The following is a 6,000-nucleotide window of genomic DNA, read 5'->3' as shown; positions in this document are numbered from 1 at the left end:
CACTTGTGTCATTTGGGAGGAGGTTTTTATTGATGACTTATGCATCACATTTCCTGTTTCTTTACTTGTCTACTATTCTTCGTTGGATGCTGGACATTGTGAATGGTATATTTTGGGATTCTAGATTCTGTTATGTTCTTTTGAAGAATGGTTTTTGTTTTAGTGGAAAGCCAACTTGGCTAGACTTTGACTCCAAATTCTCTCTCTAGCAGTGGGAAAAAACTGAAATCCTAACCCAGTTTGAAATGATGCAAGAAACCTTCAATTTGTAGAAAAAACCCTCAATATCTGCCAAATGCAATAAAGTAAAGCTCAATAAAATGAGTATGCCTGTATAGGTGAGGACTTCAGCACCCTTCTCTAAATATTTAATAGAAGAACTAGACAGAAAATGGGCAAAAATATTAGAAATAATAGCACTGTCAACCAACAGGATCTAATGGATATTATACAACACTCTGCCAAACAACTGCATGACATAGATTCTTTTATTTTATTTTTAAAAAGATTTTATTTATTTATTCATGAGGGACACACAGAGAGAGAGAGGCAGAGACACAGGCAGAGGGAGAAGCAGGCTCCACACAGGGAGCCCAATGTGGGACTTGATCCCAGGACTCCAGGATCACGCCCTGGATGGAAAGCAGGCTCTAAACCGCTAAGCCACCCAGGCGTCCCTACATACATTCTTTTAGAGCGCCCATTGAACATATACCAAGATAGACCCTCCGGGCCATAAAACAAATTTCAATAGCAAAAAAAAAAAAAAAAAAAGAAAAAAAGAAAAAAAGAATTGAAATCATACAGAGTGTATTCTCTAGCCACAATGGAATCTCTAGCAATCAATAACAGATAACAAAATTTATTAATATTTAGAACTAAGCACATTTCTAAATAATCCATTGGTCAAGAGGAAGTTTCAAGGGAAAAATATATTGAACTGAATGGAAATGAAAATAGAAAATATCAAAATTTATGGGACACAGCTACAGCGGTGTGGAGATTTATGGCACACATTTGCAAAGAGGAAAAATCTCAAATCAATAACCTAAATTTCTACCTGAAACATCTGGAAAAGGAAGAGTAAAATAAACCCAATGAAGGCAGAAGTAAGAAATAATACAAGAACAAATCAGCGAAGGTGAAAAGTAACTAACAGGTCTTAATTTATAAAGGTGACTGATAATACAGAGAAATCAATGAGTAGTTTAATGTTACTCAAGAAAAGTTTATTTTTTTTTAAAGATTTTATTTATTCATGAAAGACAGAGAGAAGCAGAGACATAGACAGAGGAAGAAGCAGGCTCCCCACAGGGAGCTCAATGTGGAACTCAATCCCTGGACCAGGATTACTCCCTGAGCTGAAGGCAGATGCTCAACCACTGAGCCACCCAGGCATCCCTCAAGAGAAGTTTAATATTATTACTCATAATTCTCCTAGAAACAAGAAGCACAGCTCATCATGCAGGGCCATGGGGAGGCACCAGTGTTAATTAGGAGGTAGAAAGGAGCAAAGGGAAGGCATAGGCCAGTCTTTATTGGGGTTTCCATGGGAAAGGTAGGGCAGAGTGGTTAGACAGTTTAATATTGGTTAATTTGAATAATTCTGGAGGCCTTTGGGGCATAAGGGCAGCTTCTGGTTGTCTGGAACCTGGCTTTGGTTGACCTAGGGTAGGGTGAATATTGGCTTGATGTGTGGTTAAGTGAAGGAAGTGATTGGGGGTATAGACTTAGGATTAGCTGAAGAGTTTATAATGTGATTTTTTAAAAAAGATTTATTTGAGAGAGAGAGAAAGCACAGCAGAGGGGAGGGGCAGAGAGAGAAGGAGAAGCAGACTCCCCATTCAGCAGGGAGCCTGATGCAGGCTCGATCCCTGGACCCTGAGATCATGACTTGAGCTGAAGGCAGACACTTAACCAGCTGAGCCACCCAGGTGCCTCTATGTGATTTTCAATGCCTGTGAAAGCTGGATTTCAGGAGAGATGTAAACAACTTTGGTTTGGCTCTGTGCTTAATGGATGACAAATAGACAAATGCAGTATTTAAGAAAACACAACAGGAAAACAAAAATAGAAAAAAAATCAATGAAACAGAGAGTTGGTTCTTTGAAAAGATAATAAAATAGACAAATCTCCATTAAGACCGTTGAGGAACAAAAAGAGAAGACACAAATTAATAATTTAGGGATGAAACAGGACTACAGACTGGTCACTACAGACCCTGGAGACATAAAAAGTATATAGTAAGGGTATGCTACAAACAACTCTACACACATAAACTCAACAACTTAAGCAAAATGGACCAATTCCTCAAAAAATACAAAGTACCACAACTTATCCAATATGTAATAGATAATTTAAATAGTCCCATCATAATTTAAAACTCCCATGAAGGAAATCTCCAGGTACAGATGGTTTCACTTAAGAATTCCACCAAATATTTAAAAAAGAACATCAATTCTACACAATCTCTTTTAGAAAATAGAAGAGGAGGGAACAGTCCCCAATTCATTTCATAAAGTTAGTATTAACCTGATACCAAACCAGAGAAAACAGTACAGAAAAGGAACTACAGACTAATATCTTTCATTGAACAAGTCATTAAGACAATATTAACAAATAGAACTAAATAATATATAAAAATAATTTTACACTATGATCAATAGGGTTTATTTCAGGGATGCAAAGCCAGCTCAATATTCAAAAATCAATCGGTGTAATCCACCATATTAACAGTTTAAAGAAGGAAAATCACATGATTGTATTAATTGATACAGAAAAAGCATTTGACAAAATTCAAAAGCTATTCATAATAAAACCTGAAATAGGAATAAAGAGGAATTCTTCAATTTGTTAAAAAGCATTAACAAAAACCCCACAGTTAACATTACACATACTGGTGGAAGACTGAATGTTTTCTCCCTAAGTTGGGAACAAGATAAAGATGTCTTCTTTTACCACTCTTACTCAACAAGGTGCTGGAAGTTCTAAGCTAGTGCAACAAGGTAAGAAAAGGAAATAAAAGGCAGACACATCAGAAAGAGAAATAAAACTGTCCCTATGTGTAGATGACAAGGTTGTCTACATGGAAACCCCAAGGAATCTACAAAAAACTTCCTAGAACAAGTGGCTTTATCAAGGTCACAGAATATAAAATAAATATACCAAAATCAATTGCATTTTAGGGTGTCTGGCGGACTCAATTGGTAAAGCATGCAACTCTTAATCTTGGGGTTGTGAGTTCAAGCCCCACATTGGGTATAGAGATTACTTTTAAAAAAGTCAATATGCTAGCAATGACCACATAGCTACTGAAAATAAAAATACAATACTGTTTACAATTAAAAAAAGAAATACCTAGGTGTAAATGTGAAAAACTATGTACAGTGTGTATATACTCAAAACTACACAATGCTTGCTGATTAATGAAGTAAAAGAAAATCTATGTAAATTGGAGAAATATACTTTGTTCATGGATTTATAGATTCAATCCAGTAAAGTCAATTTTCTTCAAACTGGTATACAGATTTAATGAAATTCCTATCAGAATCACAGCAAGATTTTTTTGTAAACATAAGGACTATTTTCAATTAAAAAGAAAGATTGTATTTATTTATTCATGAGAGACACAGAGAGAAAGGCAGAGACACAGGCAGAGGGAGAAGCAGCCTCCCTGTGAGGAACCTGGTTGGGGACTTGATCCCAGGACCTCAGGATCACTACCTGAGCCAAAGGCAGACACTCAACCACTGAGCCACCCAGGCACCCTATTTTCAAATTTATATGGAAAGGCAAAGGAACTAGAATAGGTAACACAACTCCAAAAAGAAAATAAAATGGGAGGAATTAATCTACTCAATTTCAAGACTTACATATCCAGAGTAATCAAAACTGTAGTATTGGTGGGGGGTTAGACACATAGATCTATGGAATGGAATAAAGACCACAGAAATACGCCCACACGAATATGAGCAACTGCTTTTTGGCAAAGGTGCAAAAACAATTCAATAGAGGAAAGACAGGCTTTTCAACAAATGTTTGTTGAAGTAAATTTCTAAGCCCAAGTTGGAGCCAATTCTGTGCTATGTCAGCAAACAGAAACTTGATCACTTTCTTGTCCCTATAAATGCTCTGCTTGACCAGAAACACACCATATTCTTTAGCCAGTCTCCAAACACCAGGCCAGCTCTGGGCTCTATACTCATTTCCTTGTTCCTTCTCACCCCAAACAAGGTTCACCAGGTTTCCCTAGCCAATCAGATATTTTCTATTTTTCTCTTCCTTGTTCTTTATTCTTGATGGTATAAAAGCATCCTGCCTTCCACACCATTTTGCAGTTCTCCAAATGGAGACTGTCCCTTTATGAAGTATTAAATAAAGCTTATTTGTATTTTCTCAATTGTCTTCTTTAACCATTTTTTTTAACACGCTGCTGGAGCAATTGAACATCCATCGGCAAAACCATGAATCTCTACCTAAATGTCAGAAGTTATAAAAAAAGTTAATTCAAAGTGAATCACATATTGAATATAAAACATAAAACTATAAAATTTTTAGGAAAAAATATAGGAGAAAATCTTTGGGATCTAGGGTTAGACAAAATATTTTTAGACTTAACATCAAAGTCATGATCCATAAAAAGGAAAAATTTAAAAATTGTACATTGTCAAGATTAAAAATGCTTGTTCTGGGCTGCCTGGATGACTCAGGTATTTCTTTCTTTTTTAAAGATTTTATTTATTCATGAGAGACACAGAGAGAGGCAAAGACACAGGCAGAGGGAGAAGCAGGCTCCATGCAGGGAGCCAGATGTGGGACTTGATCCCAGGACCCTGGGATCATGACCTGAACTGAAGGCAGGCACTCAACCGCTGAGCCACCAGGCATCCCAAACATGCTCAAAATTTAACAGTAAAAAACAGACAATCCAATTATAAAATGGGCAAAAGATATGAGACATTTCACTGAAGAGGATAAACAGATGTCAAATAAACCCTTGTAAAGATGTTCAGCGTCATAAGCAATTAGGCAAATGCAAATTAAAATCACAATAATATATTACTTCACACCTATCAGAAAAGCTAAAGTAAAAAAAGAGTAACAACATCAAATTTGTGAGGACTTGGAAAAATTGAATCACTCATACATTGTTAGTGGGAATGTAAAATGGTAGCAGCCATGCTGGAAAACATTTTGCCAGTTTTTAATTTTTATTTATTTTAAAGATATATTTATCTATTAGAGAGGGGGGGGGCAGAGGGAAAATATCCAAGCAGACTCCTGCTGAGTCCACTGTAGGGGAATCTCATGACCCCTGAGATCAGGACCTGAACCAAAACCAAGAGTTGGACACTTGACCCACTGAACCACCCAGGTGCCCCTGTCAGTTTTCTAAAAAACTAAACATGTAACTACTGTACAACCAAGCAATTGCTCTCCCAGGCATGTATCCCACACAAAAACTACACACAAATGTTTATAGCAGTTCGTAATAGCCAACACTGGAAACCACCCAGATGTAATTAAACTGAGGCACATTGATAACACTGGAAACCACCCAGATGTAATTAAATAAACTGAGGTACATCCATACCATAGAATATTACCCAGCAATAATAAGGAACAAATTGTTACACACAATGCAATGACACAGATGAATCCTGGAGAATTATGCTGGCTGAAAAGGCCATTTTAAAAAGTTTCATAGGGACACCTGGGTGGCTCAGTGCTTGAGCATCTGCCATTTATCTGCCATTATCTCTCTCCTTTTAAAAAGATTTTATTTATGTATTTGAGAGAGAGTGAGAGAGCATGCACCTGCAGACCGGAGAGGTAGAGGCTCCGTAGGAAGTCTGATGCAGGACTCAGTCCAAGCACCCTGGGATCATGATCTGAACCGAAGGCAGACGCTTAACTGACTGAACCACCCTGGTGCCCTCCGCAATTACCTCAAGATAAAACATTTAATTAAAAAGATCAGTAAGTGGGGTGTCTGGGTGG

Source organism: Canis aureus, chromosome 13 (genome assembly GCF_053574225.1).
Source record: "Canis aureus isolate CA01 chromosome 13, VMU_Caureus_v.1.0, whole genome shotgun sequence".
In the NCBI taxonomy this organism is placed as follows: Eukaryota; Metazoa; Chordata; class Mammalia; order Carnivora; family Canidae; genus Canis; species Canis aureus.
Note: the sequence above shows the minus strand (reverse complement) of the source record.